Source organism: Lutra lutra, chromosome 2 (assembly GCF_902655055.1).
Source record: "Lutra lutra chromosome 2, mLutLut1.2, whole genome shotgun sequence".
Taxonomy (NCBI): Eukaryota; Metazoa; Chordata; class Mammalia; order Carnivora; family Mustelidae; genus Lutra; species Lutra lutra.
The window spans coordinates 144807764-144824099 of NC_062279.1; the positions used below are offsets into that span (position 1 = coordinate 144807764).

Consider the following 16336-nt stretch of genomic DNA (forward strand, 5'->3'; position numbering starts at 1 on the left):
GCAGGGGGAGTGTGAGAAGGAGAAGCAGGCTTCCCAGTAGAGCAGGGAGCCCAACATGGGGCTCGACCTGAGCCGAAGGCAGACGTTTAATGACTGAGAGACCCAGGTGCCCCTGTTTCTAGGAGCTGGACTCCTCTGCAGCCCTCATGTAAAGTGAAATCATCCAGAATGATTTGTCTTTCCACGACTTGTTTAATCTCATGAGCGTGACATCTCTAAGCTCCGTCCACGGTGTGGCAGGTGTCAGCCTGCCCTTCCTTTTTAGGGCTGAGGAACATTCCACCACATGGATGCACCATGCTTGGTTAATCCACCAGTACCCCAATGAACATGGGTTGCTTCCACCTCTCAGCGATTGTGAATCACGCTACTTTGTTTCATTGCTTTTGAAGCTTTATTCCTCATCTGGGAAATGGGGTCCCTATCCTCAGATGCTTACATGACTTTGTTTGCCTGCTACTTGCTTGACGAGCCACAGAGGCCTTTTAAAACAGGAGGAGAATGCTGGCATTTGCTGGGCACTCACTGTGTGCCACGGGCAATTCTGTAGGCTCCGTGTGTACTTACAGAGCAAAAGCTCATGGGCCTAGGAGGCAGGTGCTGTCTTTGTCCCACTTCACCAAAGCAGGGTCTGCCACGTGGCTGGGCTTATCCCACCCACCTGGCGAGATCCACAGGGGGCCGTCCTCACAGCCACCACCGCATGCCCATGGTTCCATTTGCCTTGGGGAGGAAGATGGAGGAAGATGCGAGAAGGTTCTGCAGTTTGCCTACTTGGCTGAGAGGAGCTCAGTTGTTCCTGCAAAACAGATGTTCAATCCCTCTTCTGAAAAACAAAATAACAAAATCTATGTAGCAATTACATGAAAACTCCTATTTCATACCGCTTTTGGAGGCAAAAAAAGGCTAGAAATCTCCACACTCTGTCCAGTCGACACTATCAAAGGGAGTATCAAACATTATATTCACAGGGATGTGTTCATTTAACATGCAAACCATCAGAACCCGTCACCTAGGGGCGCCTGGTGGCTCGGATAGTTGAGCATCTGACTCTTGATTTTGGCTCAGGTTGTGATCTCAGATCGGGAGATGGAGCCCCTTGTCTGGCCCCATACTGGATGTGGAGCCTACTTGGGATTCTCTACTTCCCTCTCCCTCTGCCCCTTCCCAGCCTTGCTCACATGTGCTCACTCTCTAAAAAAAAAAAAGGGGGACCCATCACCTAACTCTTTTCCACAGTCAGATGCAAGGAAGGCTGGACACATGGCCACAGAAACCTTCCCTGAAGGGGGAAGTGGACATAAAATGACCACAACCTGTGTCCATCAGATGCCCTCCCCATTTGTGGCTTGATTTATGGCACTGACGGGAAGGGTGGAATTTCTGCCCCCAAACCATCTAGTCTAATTACCCCTGTGGCTATCACAGGGCCCTAAACTGGTGTTGGTTTTGAGGTGAAGGTCCTGGTGGGTCCTCAGAAGAGCCCTGTCCCATGCCACCGAGAACCTCGGCTACCTTCTGGGCCACATCCGTGTTGACTGGGACGATCGTCGGCTGCACCAGGCATGGAGAAATCAGCTGGTTCTTTGCATCCAGGAAACAAACAAACAAACAAACAAACTTCTCTTACCCCTAAGCAGTTGTCAGTTCTGGGAGGTAGCAAAGCATTTATTCCTCGTTATTCTTTTCTGTAAAGGACAGGATAACAGAGCTAGAACTCCTGGTCACTGACAACAGCTCTCCTTCCTTGAGAGCCTACTGTGAGCAGCTATTCGCACACATCCGCTCTCTGACCTCTCGGTGATCCCTCAAGGTCCCCACCCCCTTTGCCAGGTGAGCCCACCGAGGCTCCGAGGGGACCAGTGAGTGGCTCCCCCAAGGCCGCTGAGCAAGGAAGCCGAAGCCGTGGAGGAGAAAGGATTTGAACACAGGCCTGGCGGAAGCCAAAGCCACGCCCCTTCTCCACGGGGAGGGTTGCGTCCTTTCCCTTACTGGCTTTTTGTCTCAATTGTTCCGGTTCAAGAGAAAGTACAAGGTTGCAGTGGGTGGGACCTCAGGCAGAGGCCCCGGCTTGGAGGTGGGGATGTAGAGTGCAAGGTCAGCAAAACCTAATGTCTGTTGAGTCTGAGCTGCCAAGAACCTCAGAGCTGGGGTCCGTGGAGGGAGGGATCAGGATTGAGGTTTGGGGTTCTTTGACCATAAACAGGCCTCAGGGCAAAGATTCAGTGCCAATGGTTAATTATGGAGGTGAGGTCGGCAGAATAACGGCCCCCACAGAGATCCACCTCCTCGTCCCCAGAACCTGTGTCTGCAAGAGGAACTTTGCAGGGGTGACTAAGGTTATGGACCCTGCGATGGGGAGATTATCCCGGATTATCTCTCAGAGTCCTTAAAATTGGAAGAGGGAGACAAAAGAGTGGGTCAGGGAGACCCCATAGGGGAAGGACTTCACCTGCTGGGCAAGAGGATGGAGGAGGGGCCATGAGCTGAGGAATGCTGGAAGCCTCTAGAAGCTTACAAGGCTGTGAGCTCCTGCCACGGGAGCAGGTATGCCTAACTGGGCTCTGCTTCCTCTGTGAGACACCTGGAGCTCACGGTGGGAGTAAGCAGAGACCAGCAGGGGCAGGGATTCCGGCAGCCAGAGAGTGGCCTCAGGAAGAGAGGCAAGTGCTAGAAACTGGAGGTTGTAAAGGAGGCCTCCAGGGGATCTGCGGGGAGCACACGGGGACCAGAGGGCGCACCGAGGCTGTGGTGTGACCGTCTGGTTGAGTTCCAGAGTCACAGTCTTTCTGACGTTGCCCTGCACCTGTCTGGCCTCTCCTGTGACCAGGGCTACCTGCTACCCCAGCCCAACCCTACATCCTGCCCCACAGGCACCCACCCTCCAGGGGCACCCAGTCATTTGCACTTCTCCAGGGCTCGTATTCATCACACTTCTCTGACTTTGCAAATGCTGTTCCCACTGCCTGGATGCTCCCCGCACCTCTTAACTACTGCGTTCTCCCATGTGACCGATTTCTGGGAATCCTTCCCTGCTGCCTCCCCCACCCTCAGGCTGGGGGAGAGGTCCCCTGCATGCCAGCCCTCTTGGGCCCCATTCCTTGCGGGGCTGTGCTCCACACCTCCCAGCCCTGAGGCTGTGAGCTCCTGAGGGTGGGCGGGACCGTGGTGCCTGACTGGGCTCTGCCGCCTGGGCACCCAGCCCAGGGCCTGGCACACACCGGCTCAGGGGGAGACTCTGCTCTACAGAATCCAAGTCATGGGAAAGGCACGCGTTGCTGCCCACAGCCCAGCCCCTGGCCTCTCAGCCTGGCTATTTTTATTTCCTCCCCCTGCAGTGAGGAGGCCCAATCTGAGCCCGTGAGACCAGCCAGGCAGAGTGAAGGCATTTACGGGTTCTGCCCCAGCCAGAGGCCAGCCGGAGGGGTCGTGGGGGCTCCCCCTGGGGAGCACAGCGCCTTGACATTGGCCGGAGAGCCATACCTTAGAGCCACGAGGGACTGCAGGGCCCAGCTCACCTCCTGGACAGAGTCCCCTAAGACAGAGCCGTGTGACCTTGAATAAGTCATTCAGGTTACCTCATCTGACAAAGGGGTGGGGTCTGGCCCTCTCTTGCAGATTATTCTGAGCATCCAATGATAAGGCGATAACTCTAACTGGAATGTCGTTTGAAACAGGGAAATAGCAACATGATTCAAGACGCAAAGTTTAGAAAGGGGTATTCCCAGAACCTCAGTGAGCTACCGCTTTACACCTATCGGAATGCCTAAAATCAAAACTAGAAGAAACAATGTAGGCAAGGATGCACCATGCATTGTGGGAACGCAAACCTGTGCACACACTCTGCAAAACAGCACTGGGCGGCTCAGTCGGTGAAGCCTCGGCCTTCTGCTCCAGTCATGATCCCGGGGTCCTGGGATCGAGTCCCTTGTCGGGCTCCTTGTTCAGCAGGGAGCCTGCTTCTTAACCTCCCTCTGCTGCTCCCCATGCTAGTACTCTCTCTCTCTCTGACAAATAAATCAATAAAATCCTTTAAAAAGAAAGAAAAGAAAATAGTATGGAGATTCTTCAAAAAGTTAAAAATAAAAGTACCCTCAGATCCAGCAATTGCACTACTGGGCATTTACCCAAAGGACACAAAAACACTCATTCAAAGGGATACATGCACCCAGATGTTTCTAGCAGCATTACCCACAATAGCCGAATTACAGAAGCAGCCCACTGCCCATCGATTGGTGAACGGATAAAGCCATGGTATATATCTTCACAGAATATTTTTTTTTTAAAGATTTTGTTTATTTATTTGACAGAGAGAGATCACAAGCAGGCAGAGAGAGAGGAGGAAGCAGGCTCCCTGCTGAGCAGAGAGCCCGATGCGGGGCTCGATCCCAGGACCCTGAGATCATGACCTGAGCCGAAGGCAGCGGCTTAACCCACTGAGCCACCCAGGCGCCCCAATCTTCACAGAATATTACTCAGCCCTGAAAAAGAATGAAATCTTGCCACTTGCAATGACGTGGATGGAACCAGAGGACTACTTTGCTAAGTGAAGTCAGTCATTCAGAGAAAGACAAATATCACATGATTTAACTCACAGGTGGAATGTAAGAACCACAACAAAGGAACAAAGGAAAAATGAGACAAACAGAAAATGAGACTCCTAACTCCAGAGCGCAATCTGATAGTTCCTGGAGGGGAGGTAGGTGGGGGTGGGGGAGAGAGCTGGTGGGGATGAAGGAGGGGATGAAGGAGTGCACTTGTCGCCGTGAGCACCAGGGGAAGCATAGAAATGTCACACAGTCGCTGTATTGTATGCCTGAAATCAACATAGCACCGTATGTTAACCATGCTAGAATATAGATATTAATTTAAAAAATATATAACTTCGGATTGTCATAGCAAAAAAAAAAAAAAAAAAAAAGGGAGTATTTTACTCAGTGCAAACCCAGCCCTCATCCCTAGACAGCCAGCTGGCTAGCTTCCCTAGGGTCCACCAGCATGGCTCTTTTTTCCCTTACTTTCCCCCTCCTTCCTTCCCTCTTTCTCTCTCTCCTTCCCTCCCCTCCTTCCTTCCCTCTTTCTCTCTCTCCTTCCCTCCTCTCCCTCCCTCTCTCCTTCCCTCCCTTCCTCCCTCCCCTTCTTCCCTTTCTCCTTCTCTCCCTCCTTCCCTCCCCTTCTTCTCTGTCTCCTTCCCTCCCTCTTTCTCTCCCTCTTTTCCTCTCTCCTTCCCTCCCCTCATTCCCTCTCTCTCTCTCACAGAGAGAGCCAGAGGTTGTTTGTAAGAATGTGTGTGTGTGTATATTTACACACACACACACACACACACACACACATCCCCATCATGGAGAACCTGATCTATGCTCCGTGCTCTGGCTCACTGTCCATGCTCACAGTCGGTGCTCACCCCATGTCATGCCCTAAGGCCCCGAGTACAGGGACTAGCGCTAAGTCACACAGCAAGGGTGTGACAGGCCCAGAGCCAGACCAGAAGCCAGCCCTGCCCAACCCTGTCATATGGGAAATGTTTAATCAGTGCTGCGATGGGTGTCCACCTGTGCCTTATCAGGGTACCCCGAAACATCGCTGGGATTCCGAGTCCCAGGTCCAGAACCCTCTCCTGACGCCCTGCGCTCCCACTGGGCAGGTCCCCCACCCTCTACCCCCCCCCCACCCCAGTTAATTAGATCTGCAGTCCCATCCCTGCCACCGCCACCACAGCACTGCTGGGACAGGGCCTGGAATCAGGCCAAATGGATGCATGAGAAATTCTGTTCCTCTGACATTAGGCATCGCTGATTTGAATTTAGACTCGTAAAATGAGAACTCTGGGCATGGGGAAATTCTGTCATAGGTAGGTAGCCCCGGGAGTTGGGGTCCCCGGGCCTCGGACCAGGGGCCTTCTCTGAATCCCAGGTGTCCTACCTGCAGTACGTGACACGGGCCGAGTTGCTTACAGACTCTGAGCCTGTTTCCTTGTCTGTGAGACAGAAGTAATAAACCCAGCGCACAGGCCATGGGGAGGACAGACTCAGGTGGGTCAGGGGAAAGCACCTGGCAGGTGAGGATAAGACCACATGCACCCCTCAACAGCCCTCACACATCCTGGGCCCCGTTTCTGTACAGACACGACACTGAGCTGCAGAGATCCTCTCTGGGGAGGACGGCGTCCTTCCTACCAGTTTGCTCTGAGTTCTCACGCCTCTTAGAGCACGCAGCTGTCTGCCATAGAACACACTTGCTGGCGTGTCCACTGCCCGCTGCCTGGCACTAGAATGCCTTGCCCAGGAGCTCAGACGGTTCTCAGATCTGTTCACCATTCCACCCCCAGTGCCTGGAACCGCCTGGCTTGCTCGTGGGAGCAGTCTGTCGGAGATCCCCTGAATGATCGCTCACTTCAGTAATGGAAGAGGGGATAGACTCTGGCATCTTGCAGATGGGGAAACTAAGGCACAGACAGGTAGGAGTGGCTTCCTCTCCAAGGCATGACCACAGTCTCCCATGACAGGGACTGAGGGGTCAGTCTGCAAGCCCCGGAGCCACGTTGCCTGGGTTCAAGGCCTGGCCCAGCTGCCCACTGGCTGTGTGACCTAAGGCAGGTCACTTGAGCTCTCTGGTCCTCAGTTTTCTGCCTGCCAGATGGAAGCGAGAATAGTAGCTGCCCCACGGGGTTGTTGTCAGAAGATACAAGGTCTCTCCTAGCATAGAGAAGGACAGAGAACATCTCCAGGAACTGCCAGCTCTCAGCACGCCATCTCTAACTGTCGGAAAGCACAGAGCCAGAGCGCTGACTCAACCACAGTCACCCTGTTCAACGCCAGGCTCTGTCCACCATTCCACACCCATCCCACCCACTGGACATGGAGACTGAGCACAGGCGGGGAGTGAGCCAGGCTGCATGCCGGGATCCCAGGATGTGGGACCAGAATGGGGAGTGTGCCCAGAGGGAGGGAAGCCTGCCTCTACTTCAGCCAAGCTCAGACATGGACCCCATCCCGTCAGAGGCTCAAACTCCAGAGGACCCCCTTACCCCTCTCTGGAGGGCTTGATTTCCTTCACCAGACTCACAAGGACGCACTGGCAGTTCTGGAAGCCAAAGCATCTACAGACAATGAGCCACAGGTCCGTACAGCAAAGAATAATCATGTCCATAGTCACCCCCCCCCCCCCCCCCCCCCGCCAAGGACAGATTCCAATTCTGGTTAAGAACTTGGAAGCCCCCGGGGCACCTGGGTGGCTCAGTGGGTTAAAGCCTCTGCCTTCAGCTCAGGTCATGGTCCCAGAGTCCTGGGATCGAGCCCCGCATCGCATCGGGCTCTCTGCTCAGCAGGGAGCCTGCTTCCTCCTCTCTCTCTGCCTCTCTGCCTACTTGTGATCTCTGTCTGTCAAATGAATAAATAAAATCTTTAAAAAAAAAAAAAAAAAGAACTTGGAAGCCCCCTCTGGAGATCAGTTGGGGGAAGATCACTTGGGACAAGCAACTGCAAAGAGCTGGTGTGATATGGTTTGAAGAATAAGGGTTTTAATGCCCGATAGATCTGCCTCTGTCAATTACCATTTCTGTGACCTTGGACAAATAATGACCCCCGCCTCAGTCTCCTCACCTGTAAAATGGGCATGACAGTTCTTCATAGCCACGTTAAGTGGGAAAGCGTACATAAAAACCCTTCCTTCCAGAAAATCCTTTTCCCAGCAGGAAAGGACAGCACATCAGGGATTCTTCGGGTGTCCCCAGGTGGGATGGGAACACCGCATCCTTGCCACAGGGGCCCATCAGCCCCACGGTGCTACCATTACTCATCATGATTTGAAGGCTTTACTGGGAAGCTGAAGGATAATCAGAACTTTGGATGAGGAAGGGCTCTTGTTTTACCTGAATTTGGTTCATGCCTTGTGGCACGGGGCTCTGCGGGACCTGGGGTTTAGGCACAGCTCCTGTCTGAAGGGGAATGGTCCCATGCGCCTCTTTCCACCAGGGAGCAGTCCTGCCGTGGGGGTTGGTACGGAACAGGTGGCCTGAGTGTCAGAGCTAAATTTGAGTCCTGACTCCACTGTGAGATTTTGGGCAAGCTACTTAATCTCCCTGAGCCTGTTTCCTCTTTTGGAAAGTGGCCTAACATGGCCCTGGAAAAGGTTAGTCAGTGTCTGTGACAGGCTCTGGAGGAAGAACGTCTTCCTCCCATCTCCAAGGAGGGGGTGCCCTCTCTCCCATGGCTCTGGGGACAGACGCTGAAGACTATGTGGAGGGGGAAACCCAGAGGGCAGACTGAGCCCCCAAGAAGACGGGAGCTGCCCTATGAGGAGGCCTCCAACACGGACATGGGACATGGGGGAAGCGGTCAGCCGTGTGCCCCCAGCCCCTGCTGACCCTGGAGGGGCTCTTGCTGGACCCCTCTCAGGGCAGGCATCATGACAACAGGGAGATAAGCTTGGGGCTACAAGGAGGAGCTAGAAGTCTCTGATGGGCCCTGGACCCTCTCAGAGAGGGGCCTTGCATGGGGAAAGTAACCGGTAAAGTCCAGAACCTTGGACCCTGCCGTATCTGCTCCTGTCAGTTTTTTTGGGTCCCTTCAGAATGAGGAAGGCGGTGTCCTTGGTCTCAGGGGAAGGAGTGGGCAGCGGTGGTGGGTGAGGGAGGAAAGCAAGGCAGTCTTGCCCTGAGCCAGCAGGAGGAAGTCCAGGGGGGCCAGGAGAAGTGCCCTGGGGGCTTAACTGTTCAGTTTCCTGTGAGTCCCCAGGAGCCTCCCACCGGACTCCCACGTTGGTGCTGTGAAGCTGAGTCTGTGCCGAGGCAGGGGCTCCCGGCTGGGACTCTGCACTCAGACACCAGGATCCGAGTGTGGTGACCTTGCAGAGGGGGCGTGCATGCTCCTGGGATGCAGGCCCCAGGGTGCTCCCTGGTGGTGGGGGGGCTGGCCACCTCAGACCCTCTCTCTGAAGGCACTGGACATGCGCTGGGGAGAAATGATTCCAGCAGGGACCTCAAAGAACAAGGAAAATCGTCCTCGCCTAAAAGGGGTGTGCAGGTTAGACTCACGTGGGGGTTGCTGGGAAGGCCTTTTCTCCATGGGTTCACATCTATAATGGGTTGCCTTGAGGTTCAAGGTCATCCTTAATAACATGGGTGGGCATCCTCCGCTCCATTGAAGACTTTGGGAGTAAAACTGGGTTTTCATAAGAAAAAAGGGATTCTGCCCGTGGACGGCAGAGTCCCCGGCTCGCAGGTCCATCCTGCTGATTCCGGACGTGCCTGCCAGACCTCACAATCATGTAAGCCAATTCCTTAAAATAAATCTGTGTTTCTCTGGCGGAAGCTGGCTGACAGAGCAGGAAACAGGCATCCCGTCCCTATCCCACCTTTCCCTTCATTCCTGGAGAGCTGACCGTGCTAGACCCAGGTGGGGAGAGGTGCACGAGACAGGTCCCCCCACAGTCCAACAGGGAAGACGAGCATGGAAAGAGCTGTGTGCTCATGCGTGATGAGCCCGGGCTCGCAGGGAGCCGGACCTTGCAGAGTGGGCTCAGCTGGGTCCAGATGGCTGGTCGCACAGGGGTCTTCCCTCGGCGTTCAGTACTACCGTTCATATTGGCAGCTTGAAGCTGCCTGTGGCCGGAGTAGCCAACTATGGAAACCAGTAAGTGCCGCCAGCCCGCACCATGCCCCGCAAGCTTACCCGTGCACCACCGCCTAGAAGAATGTAACAAAGGACCCACGTAGATTGAGGGGTTGGGAGGGCTTCCCTGTGGGGGATGGCTTCTGGGAGAGACCTAAAGACCCGTCAGGATTTCACTCAACGGGGAGTGAAGAGAATAGCAGCTATCAAGAGGGAACAGCACGTGGGAAGGTTCTGAGCAGAGAAAGAGCCCTGTGGTTTGGCCACTTTTTTACTTGTCCAGGCTTTCCCCCCAGACCAGGGGCACCTAGAGGGCCTACATGGCTCACCATCTCTGTATCTGCAGGCACCGCAGAGACACCCTCTGAGCTGGGTGATCTCACACTGGTTGCTACACCTGTTATCTCATCTGAAAACAAGGGGAGGGGGTCTTGGAGTCAATCCAGACTCTTTGCTAAGCTCAGTAAGAAGACAGGGCAGAGACATCTTGATTAATGTTTTTTAAAGTTTTTTTTTTTTTTTAAGATTATCTGTTTATTTATTTATTTGACGGAGAGAGACAGCAGGAGAGGGAACACAAGCAGGGAGAATGGGAGAGAGAGAAGCAAGCTTCTCGCTAAGCAGGGAGCCTGATGCAGGGCTTGATTGCAGGACCCTGGGATCATGACCTGAGCCAAAGGCAGACGCTCAACAGACAGCCACACAGGCGCTCGTGATTAATATTTTAAAATATTTTAAAAACATCATTCCTTTCCAGAATCTCAGACCTGATTCCTGTTCGTAGTCCCTCAGGGCCCTGGCCAGGGTGCGGCCTCAGGCAAAGGCCAAGGTATATGGGAAAGAACAGGTGAGATTTCCAGGGCAGAGCATGGTCCCAGGGTTACTAGTGACACTGAAGATGTGGGGCTGTTCATTGTCACGCCCTGGGTGTCCCCATCTCTGGGAAGTCCTCCCCTGTAGAGGAAACAGTGAGAAGAGCTGAGCAGAGACCCCTCCACAGAGGAACCACTGGTTTTGTGTCCTGGTGGGACGGCTGCTGAGAGTTCTCTGCTGTAATGGGCGCTTTAGAAAGGAAACAAAGAGAAAAGTTTCCAAGATTGACCCATGGGCAAGGAGGTGACAGGGCACTGAGGCTGGTCTTCCGAAGAGATCCTTTTAGAGCCCTCAGGGGCCTCTCCAAGCCACCGGCAGGCCACTGTCGCCTCATGGGTGGGATGGCCCAGCCTGGAGAGGGACAGAGGGTGGGGTCCAGACACCCCAACCCCCTGTGCTCCAGGCCCTCTGAGGTCAGGCGAGGATATGGTTTTGCAGGAAGGGAAACTGAGGCTCAGAAAGGTTAAACAATCTGGTTGAGGTCAGTGGGCTGGCTCCTTATTCTTTCTGATACTTCATCTCATATTGTTTCATCACCGCTTTTCCTTCCTCCCCTCCCACCCTCCCTCCCTCCTTTCTCTCTCCTTTCTTCTCTCTTTTAAAAATAATTTCTTGGAGTATAATTGATAGATCTGAGCTTTGGGTGAGTTTGGCCCAAGGCGTGCACTCCTAACCACTGCTCCAATTGAGACACCTTGAGTCCCTTTCCGACAGACTCCCCTCCCCCACTCCCCCAATTCTGACTCCTCTCGCTGTGAATTGGTTTTCCTGTTTTCGAACTTCCTATGCATGGTTCACGCTGGCTTTTTTTCTCTGCTTGAATTGCAAGATGATGTGGAGAAGAGAGGGGTACGTGAGGAAGGGCTGTGGTCAGGGTCTGTCGCTAAGGGAGCAGTTTGTGTACAGTGTGTCCTTGGAGCCCTCCTCACTCCCACGGGAGGGGCAGACGTGTACATCACATCCTCTCCCTCCACCAGCCTGCTCCCTCCCTCCATACGACAGGCTGACACGCTTTCTTCTGGAAGCCCTCCCTAAAGCACCTGCTGTAGGCACCTCTCACCTAGAACTTTCTTCCACGGCCCCCAGCATGATCACGAAGAAGTCACTGGTTGTGTTATTTGTCTTGAACACCTGTGTTGTGTGCCACCCAGGTGTGCCACGGTCACACCACCTCCCCAGGTGTAGCTTGTCCATGATTCACACACGCTCAGTAAAGGCTTAGTGAATAGTTGCTTGTAGGAGAAAGTGTGTCTGTGTGTGTGTATGGGTGCGCACGTGGGAGAGAGGAAACAGTGTGAGCAAGCATGGGCCAAGGAGCACTGAGGGGCAGGGGCAGCCCTGCCTGGGGGACTCGGCACGGTACCCCATGCTGGGGTTTATTAAACCTGGCACTGCCCCACCTGCTTTACCTGGGTGCACTCTTGCCATCCTGACCAGCACCCATGAGGAAGAGACCTTCATCTCTCTCTTTAGAGACCAGGAAACAGGCCGCAGGAGCTCAGTCCTGCAAATTCACCCAGCTCACCCCAGGCTAGCATCCCCTGTGATTTGGGTCAAAGAAATTAAAAGCTCCCTGCACCCCAGGGTCAAGAGGCAAGGACATGGACCCCACCTCTCAATGCAAGGAGCAGCAAGGAGGGGCGCCAGGGCGGCTCGGTCAGTTAAGCCTCTGCCTTCAGCTCAGGTCACCGTCTCAGGATCCTGGGATGGAGCCAGGCAGGGAGCCTGCTTCTCTCTCTCCCTCTGCTTGCTGTTCTGCCTACTTGTGCTCTCTCTCTCTTGTTGTCAAATGAATAAATAAAATCTTTTAAAAAAAAAAGTTATGGGGGCCACGCATCCTGCCTGCACACACTGGTCGTGGTGATATCGGGGATTGGGGCAACCTCAGGCATCCACAGCTCCCTGGGCCAGGGCAGGCAGCCCAGACCAGCTCTAGCAGCTGACCAGCTGCGGGCCCCTTCCATCCTCACTCAGGCCTCCTAGTTTCTCTCCTCCGGATGGGCCGTTCAGCTTTTCGGGAATCAGAGCCCTCTGCCCCCTTCCATTGCCAACTGCCAGGCTCGGCCTTCTGCACACCCGCTGGGCTGCATTTCTATGATGGGAAATGGGTTGGCTGCCCAACATGAGGCTCCGTCTGCCCTCAGCCCCCAGAGGTAGGAGGGAAGGACTGTGTGGTGAGCATTGAGGGCCATGCAGTGACACTGAGCAATGGCTGGGCTGGGGGGCACAGCTGCTGCTGCCTTTGGTCTCAGCCAGCCAGGGGATGCCTCCTTTTGGAGGTTGGGGACGTGGTAGTCCCTCCAAGGCAGGAGGACAGGGCTGCAGGCTCATTCCAATTGCGGGGGGGAGCATGTGCACGAAGGACACTGGCACGGACTGGGGCCCGGAAGGTCAGACTCTGGCCCAGGAAGATGACTTGACCATCGCCTGGGGCAGGGGTCCAGAAGGTCAGGCTTGGGAAAGGCATCTTGATGTCTGGGAGGGGGAACAAGATGGAGCAGTGGTGAAGGGGAGAGGGGTGCGACGCTGGGGCTGATTAGAAAAGGCCTTGGCAGTTCTTGAATTTGGGGCCCTTGACCATGGGTCAGGGTCATATTTCTGGTGGAAGGTGGTACTCTCACTGAGATAGGACCCCAGGAGGAGGAGCAGGTTGGGGACCCCAGGCTGCTGTGTCCTCCATTCTGGAGGGGTTTGGGACAGCCAAGAAGAAATCACCAGGAAGATCTGGTGGGTAGTGGAAAAGTGTGGCCTATGGGAGTGACCTAGGGGCCAGCACCCATCCCGATCCTCCACGACTGAGGATGTTAAGGGGTGGAGCTTGATTCCCTAGGGGCCCAGAGGTCCCTCCAATCCCAAGAGCACCCCCAAGGCAGCAGCCTTCGCAGGGGCTGCATTGTGCTCCAGGCGTAGGCAAGGACTTTCCAAGTGGCTTAAGGACCTCAATTTCCAGGTTGTCCCCTATCAGGAGGCCAGAACAATGTTCCTTCCCCATTTCCCCCCAAGTCCCCCCACCCACGTCTCCTGCCCTGTGAGAGGCCTGGCTCCTCCACTCTGGATGGTAATCCAAGCCCCAGTGTGGGCAGAGCCTCTCCCTTCCAGGCACTGGGGTGGGCCATCTCCATCTTTGTCCCTATATACCTCCTCAGGGGCAGGACTGGAGACCGAGCGGCTGCTGTGGCTCGTGTTGGCCATTCTGGGTTCTCACGCAGGGCATGGAGAGAGAGGAAATCCATGTTTCTTTGTTTGGTTGGTTTTTTAAGGAACAGGACTTTAAAAATTTATTTTATTATTATTTTTTTTAAGTAGGCTCCGTGCCCAGTGTGGGGCTCAGACTCATGACTCAGATCGAGAGTTGCACACTCTGCCGACTGAGTCAGGAGCCCCTGGAACGTCTTTTCACTCTGTGCTCTCAGAGCAATTGTCTTGTAGGAGCTAAGCAAAAAGCTTCTCAGGAGAAGGACTGAAGGCGTGTCTAATCAGTATGACTTACTCCCCTCCTAATCATCTCTTATTTGTCTAGAATGCAGAAGGGAGGTGATGGCCCCAACGGTGAGTATTGCCACCTTTGTTGGAATCGAAAGATGAAGCCAGCCTTCCTCTCAGAGAAAGCATGTCTGATTGGCTTCATGCATTGATGGGGAGAGCTGCCTTTGTGGTCGGTATTTTCCACAAACTAAACAAAATCTATAAATCTATAGCTCCAACATTTTGATGAAATTACACGTAAAGCATATGACAGGGGCATGAAATAATTTGGTGGGGGGAAGTGTATTGAAATTAACAACCTTTTCATTTCCCCTATTCTTTCTGTGTACTTCCAGTTACACAAAGGGTCTTTGATGGTAAGAGGTATACAGGACAGCTCCCAGATAAGTTTGGGTAGATTCTTCTTGGTGTCCTTTCCCAGGGACTGAGAGAGTGGGACCCCAACAGCCAACAGCTGGGTGACATATTCTTGGGCAAGGCAGGGGCTTTCCAGCAAATCAAAGAGAAATCAACAAACTGAGAAGATCATAACCAAGTTGCCCACTGACTGATCAGTAGAAATAGTTTAGGGGCGCCTGGGTGGCTCAGTGGGTTAAGCCCCTGCCTTCGGCTCGGGTCATGATCCCAGGGTTCTGGTATTGAGCCCCACCTTGGGCTCTCTGCTCAGTGGGGAGAGCCTGCTTCCCCCTCTCTTTCTGCCTGCCCCTCTGCCTACTTGTGATCTCTGTCAAATAAATAAATAAAATCTTTAAAAAAAAAAAAGTTTAGTTGATGGATCATTGTTATTTGATTTTTTTTTTTTTTTTGGCCACATATCTTTGAAGGAGTTCAAAGACGTAAGTGACATTTCTATAACAAAAGATCTTTCCTTCCCATCAATGTATTTATATGAACATATTTCTTCCATACTTACATGATAAGTATGAAAAAAAAAAAGAATAAAATCTACCTTGAACTACGTCTCATTCTAACTATCAGCAATATTTGTCTGTGGGCACCACGAACTAATTCACAAAATAAGGCCTATCCATACTGCTAACAAACTTCTAGTAAAACTGTACTTTCATGTTCGAGATTATTTATCAAAAGGTGGAACATAAGACTTGGTTACAAAGTATTTTGGTAATGGTAACTCAACCCAAAAATAAGATTTTTGAGCCTTGCAGTCAAAGAAAATTAACTTTAATTTATACAAGGAAAAAATGATTTGATAACAGTAAAACAGTTTTCAGTGTAAAGATAAATTCTAGTAAATTAGGATAAAATTCCAGGGGAAGTGGAACAGAGATAGAAAGTCACAGAAACGATGCAAAATGCTTAATCGTCAAAGAGCTTGTCATGCATTTCTTTTAAAAAGATTTTATTTATTTATTTACTTGACAGAAATCACAAGTAGGCAGAGAGGCAGACACAGAGAGAGGGGGAGGTAGGCTCCCCGCTGAGCAGAAAGCCCGACACACGACACACGGGGCTCGATCCCCTGACCCTGGGATTACCACCTGAGCCGAAGGCAGAGGCTTTAACCCACTGAGCCACCCAGGCAACCCTTGTCATGCATTTTTTAAGTGGGTGATAGTGACTATGAAATTGCTATGGGATTTAGGTTCCATTGGTTTTATTTAAAAGAGCAACATAACAATTTTATTTTAAAATGGTGACATTAGGGCGCCTGGGTGGCTCAGTGGGTTAAAGCCTCTGCCTTCCGCTCAGGTCATGATCCCAGAGTTCTGGGATCAAGGCCCGCATCGGGCTCTCTGCTCAGCAGAGAGCCTGCTTCCTCCTCTCTTCTCTGACTGCCTCTCTGCCTACTTGTGATCTATCTCTCTGTCAAATAAATAAATAAAATCTTAAAAAAAAAAAAATGGTGACATTAGGGGCGCCTGGGTGGCTCAGTAGGTTAAGCCTCTGCCTTTGGCTCAGGTCATGATCTCAGGACCCTGGGATGGAGCCCCACATCAGGCTCTCTGCTCAGCAGGGAGTCTGCCTTCCCCTCTCTCTGCCTGCCTCTTTGCCTACTTGTGATCTCTCTCTCTCTGTCAAATATATAAATAAAATCTTTTTAAAAATAAATAAAAATAAAATGTCGACATTAGCAGGACAGTGGCCATGGAAGCTGGAATCCATTTGGGAGTGTATAATAATTCACCTGCCAAATTAGGGAGCCCTGAAAATGGATGTTGTCAGAGGGCTGGGCCCAGAACGGGCCTTTGCTGGCAGTCGGTAACCCGCGAGAGAGGAACGGGAATGGGGCATGAGTGGCATAAAACCAAAAGAATAAAATAAAACAAAATAGGGCGACTGGATGGCTTGGCGGGTTGGGCCTCTGCCCTCGGCTCTGGTGGTGATCTCAGGGTCCTGGGATAGAG

At 52.7% G+C, this 16336-nt stretch overlaps 1 long non-coding RNA gene across 1 annotated transcript; it reads right to left on the reverse strand.

Moving 5' to 3' along the window:
* On the reverse strand, positions 1-3982 carry LOC125093515 (uncharacterized). The gene is made up of 3 exons (XR_007125272.1): positions 3831-3982; positions 1631-1688; positions 1-826 (listed from the first exon to the last, which is right to left on the reverse strand). It is a non-coding gene; the product is annotated as an uncharacterized LOC125093515 (long non-coding RNA).
* Between the last annotated feature and the right edge of the window lie 12354 nt (positions 3983-16336).